The 12,193-nt window shown below is 46.9% G+C and overlaps 1 protein-coding gene across 2 annotated transcripts in view; it reads left to right on the top strand.

Annotated features, from left to right (window-relative positions):
- LOC144329375 (S-geranylgeranyl-glutathione receptor P2RY8) overlaps nt 1-12,193 on the top strand; it is a 72,888-nt gene that overhangs the window by 38,222 nt on the left and 22,473 nt on the right. The gene's annotated exons all lie outside the window — the stretch shown is intronic.

Raw genomic sequence — 12,193 nt, 5'->3', positions numbered from 1 at the left:
TTCAAGTGATTCTCCTGCCTCAGCCTCCTGAGTAGTTGGGATGACAGGCACTCGCCACCACGCCCGGCTAATTTTTTGTATTTTAGTAGAGATGGGGTTTCACTATGTTGGCCAGGCTGGTCTCGAACTTCCGACCTCAGGTGATCCGCCTGCCTCTGTCTCCCAAAGTGCCTGGGATGACAGGTGTGAGCCACGTGCACCCAGCCTCGTCTCTGGGATTTTCGAAACTTCGTGAGACAGGTGCTATGACGATCGTCCCTGTTTTACCATTAAGGGAAACTGAGGCGAACATAGAGCCGGCGGGGGGGCTGTGTTCAAGACCTACAACCAGAAAGAGGCAGAGGTGGGCGCTGGGTGCTGCTTGTTAGCCTTGAACCACTGCACTGGGGAATTAGTGATGAACGATGCGTGACTGCCTTTGAAATAACCATGCTTCAGCCCAGGGCAGGTGGCATGGGCTCCGTAGGGACCTTTTGCTGGAACTAGGAGTATTCTGTCCCCCAACTGGGACCTCAGCCTGCCTGCCTCTAGTGCTTGAGGCACAACTGTCTTCTATGGCGAGCAATAGAAACTTGAGTCGAGCTAGCTGAAGGCAAGGTGGAAAGTGTCAAATTGGATAATTAGGATTTCTATGAGGACTTCAGGCATGGCTGGATCCAGGAGCTTAAACGGCCATCAGTCTCTCCTCTTTCTCTTTCTCTCTTCCCACGTTTCAGCCCCACTTTTTTCTGCCTCCCTCAGCTGCAGGGTGTGGAATGACTTCAGGAAGACCACCTTCTCTATAGGAATGGAAAGAGGGTCTCTGGTAGTCTGGGGTCCCCATCTTTTCAGAACAGAATCAAAAAGGGGACCCTCACTCTCCTGGCACCCACAAGTCACACCTCTTGAAGGGTTCCGACTGGCCACGTCAGAGACAAATGACCACTGCTTGCAATAATTTTTATGAACAGGGTGACGGACCCCCTAACTGGCCAGGCTTGGGCCACACCCCTCTCTTGGGTGATTGACAGGCTTGGGCCACACCCCCATCTTCAGTGATTGACAGGCTTGGACCACACTCCCCCATCCTCAGTGATTGACAGGCTTGGGCCACACCCCCATCTTCAGTGATTGACAGGCGTGGACCACACTCCCCCATCCTCAGTGATTGACAGGCTTGGACCACACGCCCCCATCTTCAGTGATTGACAGGCTTGGGCCACACCCCCATCTTCAGTGATTGACAGGCGTGGACCACACTCCCCCATCCTCAGTGATTGACAGGCTTAGACCACGCTCCCCCATCCTCAGTGATTGACAGACTTGGACCACACCCTTCTCCTCATTGATTGACAGTCCGAGAGAACGACACAGCCCAGAGCGGGAGTGACCCCGGGGAAAAGGGGTGCTGGGTGCACAGTTTCCATGGATGCAGCGGAGAGGTCAGGGCCAGTGGCGAGCTGGACCAAATGGGTCAGAGGGAGGCGTTGGGGCCAACGTCCACACCGTCCCTGCCACCTTCTGTCCATTCCATCACTCATTCACTCTGCATTCTCACAGTGGCATTCATTCATTCACTCCTTTCCTCATTTGCTCCACACATTCCATCACTCATTCACTCTGCATTCTCACAGTGGCATTCATTCATTCACTCATCTCCTCATTTCCTCCACACATTCCATCACTCATTCATTCTGCATTCTCACAGTGGCATTCATTCATTCATTCACTCCTTTCCTCATTTCCTCCACACATTCCATCACTCATTCACTCTGCATTCTCAGAGTGGCATGCATTCATTCATTCACCTCCTCATTTGCTCCACGCATTCCATCACTCATTCACTCTGCATTCTCACAGTGGCATTCATTCATTCACTCCTTTCCTCATTTGCTGCACACATTCCATCACTCATTCACTCCGCATTCTCAGGGTGGCTTTCATTCATTCATTCACTCATCTCCTCATTTCCTCCACACATTCCATCACTCATTCACTCTGCATTCTCACAGTGGCCTTCATTCATTCACTCATCTCCTCATTTCCTCCACACATTCCATCACTCATTCACTCTGCATTCTCACAGTGGCATTCATTCATTCATTCATTCATCTCCTCATTTGCTCCACACATTCCATCACTCATTCACTCTGCATTCTCAGGGTGGCATTCATTCATTCATTCACTCATCTCCTCATTTCCTCCACGCATTCCATCACTCATTCACTCTGCATTCTCACAGTGGCATTCATTCATTCATTCATTCATTCACTCATCTCCTCATTTCCTCCACACATTCCATCACTCATTCACTCTGCCTTCTCAGAGTGGCATGCATTCATTCACTCATTTCCTCATTTCCTCCACACATTCCATCACTCATTCACTCTGCATTCTCAGAGTGGCATTCATTCACTCCTTTCCTCATTTCCTCCACACATTCCATCACTCATTCACTCTACAGTCTCACAGTGGCATTCATTCATTCACTCATTTCCTCATTTCCTCCACACATTCCATCACTCATTCACTCTGCATTCTCACAGTGGCATTCATTCATTCAGTCATTCTTTTCCTCATTTCCTCCACACATTCAATCACTCATTCACTCTGCCTTCTCAGAGTGGCATTCATTCATTCAGTCATTCTTTTCCTCATTTCCTCCACACATTCCATCACTCATTCACTCTGCATTCTCAGAGTGGCATTCATTCATTCATTCATTTCCTTATTTCCTCCACACATTCCATCACTCATTCACTCTACATTCTTAGAGTGGCATTCATTCATTCATTTCCTCATTTCCTCCACACATTCCATCACTCATTCACTCTGCATTCTCAGAGTGGCATGCATTCATTCATTCACCTCCTCATTTGCTCCACGCATTCCATCACTCATTCACTCTGCATTCTCACAGTGGCATTCATTCATTCACTCCTTTCCTCATTTGCTGCACACATTCCATCACTCATTCACTCTGCATTCTCAGGGTGGCTTTCATTCATTCATTCACTCATCTCCTCATTTCCTCCACACATTCCATCACTCATTCACTCTGCGTTCTCACAGTGGCATTCATTCATTCCTTCATTCATCTCCTCATTTGCTCCACACATTCCATCACTCATTCACTCTGCATTCTCAGGGTGGCATTCATTCATTCATTCACTCATCTCCTCATTTCCTCCACACATTCCATCACTCATTCACTCTGCATTCTCACAGTGGCATTCATTCATTCATTCATTCATCTCCTCATTTGCTGTACACATTCCATCACTCATTCACTCTGCATTCTCAGGGTGGCATTCATTCATTCATTCACTCATCTCCTCATTTCCTCCACACATTGCATCACTCATTCACTCTGCATTCTCACAGTGGCATGCATTCATTCATTCATCTCCTCATTTGCTCCACACATTCCATCGCTCATTCACTCTGCATTCTCAGGGTGGCATTCATTCATTCATTCACTCATCTCCTCATTTCCTCCACACATTCCATCACTCATTCACTCTGCATTCTCACAGTGGCCTTCATTCATTCACTCATCTCCTCATTTCCTCCACACATTCCATCACTCATTCACTCTGCATTCTCACAGTGGCCTTCATTCATTCACTCATCTCCTCATTTCCTCCACACATTCCATCACTCATTCACTCTGCATTCTCAGAGTGGCATTCATTCACTCCTTTCCTCATTTGCTCCGCACATTCCATCACTCATTCATTCTGCATTCTCACAGTGGCATGCATTCATTCATTCATTCACCTCCTCATTTCCTCCACACATTCCATCACTCATTCACTCTGCATTCTCACAGTGGCATGCATTCATTCACTCATTTCCTCATTTCCTCCACACATTCCATCACTCATTCACTCTGCCTTCTCAGAGTGGCATGCATTCATTCACTCATTTCCTCATTTCCTCCACACATTCCATCACTCATTCACTCTACAGTCTCACAGTGGCATTCATTCATTCACTCCTTTCCTCATTTGCTGCACACATTCCATCACTCATTCACTCTGCATTCTCACAGTGGCATTCATTCATTCACTCATTTCCTCATTTCCTCCACACATTCAATCACTCATTCACTCTGCCTTCTCAGAGTGGCATTCATTCATTCAGTCATTCTTTTCCTCATTTCCTCCACACATTCCATCACTCATTCACTCTGCATTCTCAGAGTGGCATTCATTCATTCATTCATTTCCTTATTTCCTCCACACATTCCATCACTCATTCACTCTACATTCTCAGAGTGGCATTCATTCATTCATTTCCTCATTTCCTCCACACATTCCATCACTCATTCACTCTGCATTCTCAGAGTGGCATGCATTCATTCATTCACCTCCTCATTTGCTCCACGCATTCCATCACTCATTCACTCTGCATTCTCACAGTGGCATTCATTCATTCACTCCTTTCCTCATTTGCTGCACACATTCCATCACTCATTCACTCTGCATTCTCAGGGTGGCTTTCATTCATTCATTCACTCATCTCCTCATTTCCTCCACACATTCCATCACTCATTCACTCTGCATTCTCACAGTGGCATTCATTCATTCCTTCATTCATTTCCTCATTTGCTCCACACATTCCATCACTCATTCACTCTGCATTCTCAGGGTGGCATTCATTCATTCATTCACTCATCTCCTCATTTCCTCCACACATTCCATCACTCATTCACTCTGCATTCTCACAGTGGCATTCATTCATTCATTCATTCATCTCCTCATTTGCTCCACACATTCCATCACTCATTCACTCTGCATTCTCAGGGTGGCATTCATTCATTCATTCACTCATCTCCTCATTTCCTCCACACATTCCATCACTCATCCACTCTGCATTCTCAGGGTGGCATTCATTCATTCATTCACTCATCTCCTCATTTCCTCCACACATTCCATCACTCATTCACTCTGCATTCTCACAGTGGCATGCATTCATTCACTCATTTCCTCATTTGCTCCACACATTCCATCACTCATTCATTCTGCATTCTCACAGTGGCATGCATTCATTCATTCATTCATCTCCTCATTTCCTCCACACATTCCATCACTCATTCACTCTGCCTTCTCAGAGTGGCATTCATTCATTCATTCACTCATTTCCTCATTTCCTCCACACATTCCATCACTCATTCACTCTGCCTTCTCAGAGTGGCATGCATTCATTCACTCATTTCCTCATTTCCTCCACACATTCCATCACTCATTCACTCTGCATTCTCAGAGTGGCATTCATTCACTCCTTTCCTCATTTCCTCCACACATTCCATCACTCATTCACTCTACATTCTCACAGTGGCATTCATTCATTCACTCATTTCCTCATTTCCTCCACACATTCCATCACTCATTCACTCTGCATTCTCACAGTGGCATTCATTCATTCACTCATTTCCTCATTTCCTCCACACATTCAATCACTCATTCACTCTGCCTTCTCAGAGTGGCATTCATTCATTCAGTCATTCTTTTCCTCATTTCCTCCACACATTCCATCACTCATTCACTCTGCATTCTCAGAGTGGCATTCATTCATTCATTCATTTCCTTATTTCCTCCACACATTCCATCACTCATTCACTCTACATTCTCAGAGTGGCATTCATTCATTCATTTCCTCATTTGCTCCACACATTCCATCACTCATTCACTCTGCATTCTCAGAGTGGCATTCATTCATTCATTCATCTCCTCATTTGCTCTACACTTGTCAAGAACTAGTGGGCATCACTCATTGACTCTTTCATTCACTCCACTTTTAGGGAGAAAACCCTGCACGTCATTCTTTCATTTATGCATTCACCCATTCGTTTATCAAGCAAGGCCTGTGTGTTATTCATTCATTCCCTCCACATTTGCAGGAATGAATCTCTGGGTGTCATTCATTCATTCCCTCCACATTTCTGGGGAATCCTTATGTGTCATTCTTTCATTCCCTCCACATGTACGGGGAATCCCTGGATGTCATTCATTCATTCCCTCCACCCTTGCAGGGAATATCTGGGTGTCTTTCATTCATTCTCTCTACATTTGCAGAAGTGAATCCTGGTTGTCATTCATTCATTCCCTCCACATTTGCGGGAATCCCTCGACATCATTCATTCATTCCCACCACATTTGTGGGGAATCCCTGGGTATCATTCATTCATTCTCTCTACATTTTCGGAAGTGAATCCTGGGTGTCATTCATTCATTCCCTCCACATTTGTGAGGAATCCCTGGGTATCATTCATTCATTTTCTCTACATTTTCAGAAGTGAATCCTGGGTGTCATTCATTCATTCCCTCTATATTTGCGGGAGTGAACCCTGATGTCATTCATTCATTCCCTCCACATTTGTGGGAATGAATCTTGGTGTTGTTCATTCATTCTCTCCACATTTGCAGGAGCAAATCTCTGAGTGTTATTCATTCCCTCTCCATTTGTAGGGAATCCTTAGGTGTCATACATTCATTCCCTCCACATTTGTAGGGAATCCCTGGGTATCATTCATTCATTCTCTCTACATTTGTGGAAGTGAATCCTGGGTGTCATTCATTCATTCCCTCCACATTTGTGGGACTGAATTCTGAGTGTCATTCATTCATTCCCTCCACATTTGTGGGGAATCCCTGAGTATCATTCATTCATTCCCTCCACATTTGTGGGAATGAATCTCTGGGTGTCATTCATTCATTCTCTCTACATTTGTGTGGACACCCTGAGTGTTATTCATACATGCACCCATTCATTCCCTCCACAGTCATTGGGAATGTCCTGTGTCTCACACACACACACACACACACACACACACACACACCCTGCATTGACCAAGACCACCCTGGGTGCACAGCTCTAAGCTAAGGAAAGCAGACCCAAAGGAGTTTGCAGCAGGTATCTGGTGGGGAAGAGAGGGTCTTTATGGAGGCAGGAGCTGTCACCCATGGGCTGGAATGAAATGCAGATTTCCAAGAGGCTCCGGCAGGTCCATGGTGGGCTGATGCCACAAGAAGGAGGGTTGAAGGTGTCACTCAAGACCGTGCTGGGTGCAGACAGGCATGAGGAGCTGCACGGGGAAGAGGAGCCACAGGAGTTAGGGCAAGAAATATCCGTGAGTTGGTCCCACCGCTGTGGAGACACAGCCTGCCGCAGAGCCAGGTGGAACAGCATACCAAGGGAGCTGGTATGATCACGTCGTCTGTGCCTGAGAGCGAGCAGGGGAAACACCACCCCAGCATGTGAGTTGTGGTCAGTTGGTAGCTTTGCATCCACCCCTTCCCAGCAGGGTGGTTTACAGCAGAAACAGGCAGTGAGATTCCTTGGCTCTTTCTGCCTCTCCAATAATAACTGAGGCAGGTTGAGGAGCTCCTGAGGGGCTCAGCTGTTCGGTAATACACTGGGCACCCTGTTGAGACCCACTTTTCTTCTTTTTTTTAATTTTTTATTATGATTATTATTATTATTTTTTTGAGACGGAGTTTTGCTCTTCTTGCACAGGCTGGAGAGTGCAATGGCGTGATCTCAGATCACCATAACCTCTGCCTCCCGGGTTCAAGCAATTCTCATGCCTCAGCCTCCCAAGTAGCTGGGATTACAGGCGTGCACCACCACACCCGGCTTATTTTTAGTAGAGACGGGATTTCTCCATGTTGCTCAGGCTGGTCTGGAACTCCCGACCTCAGGCGATCCACACACCTCGACCTCCCAAAGTGCTGGGATTACAGGTGTGAGCCACCGTGCCCGGCCTCCTCTTTTTTTTTTTAACCTGTATTCTGACTTGTCCCCAACCCCTGTGAAGAGCAGGTGCAAATGCACCTGCCCAGTAGGCCAGGACCATGCTCCAGCCTCAGGGAGGACCAGGATGATACACCTCAGGTGTCTTCTCCTTGAGGAGCTCTCAGTATGCTGTACGGTCCCTGAAATCCTCAGGAGGGCAAGGAGGATGAAACAGGCAGCCAGAGACAGGTGCAGAGTTCAGGCTCAGGGGCACACGTGTGTTTCTGCTCAGATGCACGTATTTGGAGATTAATGCAAAGCAGAGTGTGGCATCTTCTATACGCCCAGAAAACCTAGGGCCTGGGTGCCAAGCACCATGCCCTTGTCACTCATGGGTCAGGTTCCTGACACCCTCTGCACCTCAGTGTCCCCATACGTAGTGCAAAGATGATAAGCGCATCTTCCTAGGACGGGGGGCACAAGAAAACATTTGCAGACATTCAATGTGACGTCTGCTCCGGGAACAGGAGATGTCACCCGAGGACTCAAGGACGCTTGGCACTCTCCTTCCCTGTCAACTCCAGGTAGCTAGGAAGGAAGCTGTGTGTGGCCGGGGAAGAGATGGAGGAAATTGAAACAATGCTGGACTTGAGAACCTGGACGCCTTTCACTGTGGCTTCCTGATGGACGCCATGAGGTCACTGGTTAACACAGCAGTGGCCACCGCTTCCCCTCCACTCACACCCAGCCGAGGTCAGATTGGCCATAGTGGCCACAGGCAGGGAAGGCTTGCACAGTGAGCCCCAGACACCCCGGTGAGGACCTGAGGGATGAGGAGGCCAGGCTGGCTACAGCCCCAGTGACCGCTGCGTCCCCCAAAAGCGGAAGCTCGGCCCTGGGGCTGCCCTGCCCTGGGGAAAAAGGGTCACCCTGGCCGTGGCTTGGGCTGTCTGGGAGACCGGAAAACCCAAGCAAAAAAAGGGTGGAGCATTAAGAATGCAGGAACATTCAGGACTCAGGGCGGGCAGGGAGTCAGCCAGGAGGGTGTGGTGGAAGGCCAGCTCAGACACAGGGAGTAAAACAGAAATGTAAGGGATGTGTCCTTCCTGCTTCAAGAGACAATCGTTTCTTATTGAGATTATACTTTACATCACGGAAAACTCACCGTTTTAAAGCGAATAACTGGAGGACATCTAGGACATTCACAGTGCTGGGCAACATCCACGTCTGTCTATTTCCACCACTTTGTCATTCCCCCAAAAGGCAACACCCCTTTAGGGGGAAATTCAATTCCCATTTCCCCATCCCCAGCCCCAGCCATGATCATCTCCTTTCTCTCTATATGGATCAGCGTGTTCTGGGCATTTTATTGAAATGGAATCCTACAGCACATGGCCTTCTGTGTCTGGCTTCTCTCCCTGAGCGTCATGTCTTCAAAGTTCATCCACAGTGTAGAGAGCCTTGTTCCTTCGGTCAGAGCCTTGTTCCTTTTCATGGCTGTATACTATTCCACTGTGTGGCTGTGGGCTCTTGTTGTGTTTATCTCTCTGTCTGTTGATGGACGCTTGAGCCGTTTCCACCTTTCGGCTGTCGCGAAGAGTGCTGCAGGGAACGTTCATACGTAAGTTTGTATCAGTGCAACCATTTTTTGTTGTTGTTTCTGAGACAGAGTTTCACTCTTTTCACCCAGGCTGGAGTGCAATGGCACGATCTCGGCTCACTGCAACCTCCGCCTCCTGGGTTCAAGCGATTCTCCTGCCTCAGCCTCCCGAGTAGCTGGGATGACAGGTGCCTGCCACCACCCCCGGCTAGTTTTGTATTTTTAGTAGAGATGGGGTTTCACCGTGTTGGCCAGACTGGTCTGGAACTCCTGGCCTCAGGTGTTCCAGCCGCCTCAGTCTCCCAAAGTGCTGGGATTACAGGTGTGAGCCACCACACCCGGCCTCACCCGTTTTTATATAAGATATTTTGTGATGCTACCCTCACCAAAACGACATACAGAAAAAATGTGTTATACATATAATTACATATATATTATATATACACATAATGTGATCTATAAAATATGTCATATATAATTTTATATATGCTATGTTCAATATGTCACATATATGTATAAATAATATATAACATATAAGTAATACTATACAATATATTATAATTATTAAATATGCATACTATATAACATGTTTAATTTATATAATTTGTAAATAAATTATTCTATATAAATATCATACATAAAAACATCTGATCTGTAATATATAATTTATATATTATATTACTTTATAGGATTATGTATATTATTTAAATATTCTTAAATTTATGTATCCATGTAGCCTTAATTACAATATAAAAGAGAAACAAAAGTAAATAAAATGTTAATTAGGTAATAGTTAAATTAATGTGTACACATTTGGCCATAATTTACAGGAAGACGTCATTAAGGGGCCAGGTGCAGTGGCTCACACCTGTAATCCTAGCATTTTGGGTGGCCAAGGCAAGGGGATTGCCTGACCTCAGGAGTTTGAGGCCAGCCTGGGCAACAGGGTAAAATGTCCATCTTTACTAAAAGACAAAAATTTAGCTGGGCTTGGTGGCACCCACCTGCGGTTCCAGCTACTCAGGAGGCTGAGGCACGAGAATTGCTTGAACCCCAGAGGTGAAGGTTTGCAGTGAACAGCCACAATGCCACTGCACTCCAGCCTGGGTGACCCAGTGAGAATCTGCCTTCAAAAGAAGAAATAAGACATTATTAAGGGCTGGGTGCAGTGGCTCCGACCTGTAACCCCGACACTTTTGGAAACTGAGGCAGGAGAATTTCTGGAGTCTAGGAGTTGGGGACCAGCCTGAGCAACCAAGCGCAATCTTGTCTCTAAAAAAAAAAAAAAAAAAAAAAGACATTATTACATCATTAAGGAATCAGATGTTTGCTTAACAAATTCTCCACCTGTCTTTATTTGTCTCCAGCTTTTACCTATAGGAGGGGAATCGGTGCATGACAGGGTTAACCATTTGAGAACCCACCAGGTGATTTTCAGAGTCAATCTGCAAACACGCAGGACTCGAACAGGACATGGAAGATTCTAGTTTTTGCTCAGAAAGGTGCCCCAGCTACCGCTTCTTTTTTTTTTTTTTTTTTTTTTTTTTTTAACAGGGTTTTGCTCTGTGGCTGAGGCTGGAGTGCAGCGGTGCAATCTCAGCTCGCTGCAACCTCCACCTCCCTGGTTCCAGCAATTCTCCTGTCTCAGCCTCCCGAGTAGCTGGAATGACAGGCACCTGCCACCACGCCCAGCTAATGTTTTTTTGTATTTTTAGAAGAGACGGGGGTTTCACCACGTTGACCAGGCTGGTCTCAAACTCCTGACCTCGTAATCCGCCCGCCTCAGGCTCCCAAAGTGCTGGGATGACAGGCGTGAGCCACTGCGCCCGGCCTGTTTTGTGAATTTCTTGTGCTGTGGGGTAGCCTAGGATGGGTCCTGCTTTGAAATCTTTTAAAATATCCTTTTCTGTTGACCTGAGAACCTCCCTCAGGTCACAAAGAGAACAAAGACACGAGTGTCTGTCGATGATCACTGGTACCCTGGGATCCTTTTACCTTTCACAGGAGAGAGACTGAAACTGGCTCACACCGTGGGGAGATACGTATACTGGATGCTTGTCACAGCTGAGGGTTCCCGTCATTGAGGGTTTGGATCCAGGGAACAAGAGAAAAACACGCTCCTTTGTGTTCAAAGATGAAAATCTTCCCTGGGTTTAGGGGAACCCAGCTTTAGGTCTATGAGGGCCCAGCTTTGGGTTTAAAGGAGCTCAGCTTTGGGTTTAAGGGGAGCCCAGGTTTGGGTTTAAAGGAGCTCAGCTTTGGGTTTGGGAGAACTCAGATTTGTGGTTAAGGAAAGCCCAGCTGTAGGTTTAAAGGAGCTCAGCTTTGAGTTTTAGGGGAGCCCAGCTTTGGGTTTAGGGGAGCCCAGCTTTGAGTTTAAAGGAGCTCAGCTTTGGGTTTAGGGGGAGCCCAGCTTTGGGTTTAGGGGGAGCCCAGCTTTGGGTTTAAGGGAGCCCAGCTTTGGGTTTAAGGGAGCCCAGCTTTGGGTTTAGGAGAACTCAGATTTGTGGTTAAGGAAAGCCCAGCTGTACATTTAAAGGAGCTCAGCTTTGGGTTTAAGGGAGCCCAGCTTTGGGTTTAGGGGGAGCCCAGCTTTGGGTTTAGGGGGAGCCCAGCTTTGGGTTTAGGGGGAGCCCAGCTTTGGGTTTAGGAGAACTCAGATTTGTGGTTAAGGAAAGCCCAGCTGTACATTTAAAGGAGCTCAGCTTTGGGTTTAAGGGAGCCCAGCTTTGGGTTTAGGGGGAGCCCAGCTTTGGGTTTAGGGGGAGCCCAGCTTTGGGTTTAGGGGGAGCCCAGCTTTGGGTTTAGGAGAACTCAGATTTGTGGTTAAGGAAAGCCCAGCTGTACATTTAAAGGAGCTCAGCTTTGGGTTTA

Source organism: Macaca mulatta, chromosome X (assembly GCF_049350105.2).
Source record: "Macaca mulatta isolate MMU2019108-1 chromosome X, T2T-MMU8v2.0, whole genome shotgun sequence".
NCBI lineage: Eukaryota > Metazoa > Chordata > Mammalia > Primates > Cercopithecidae > Macaca > Macaca mulatta.
This window is presented reverse-complemented; position numbering and strand designations above follow the sequence as displayed.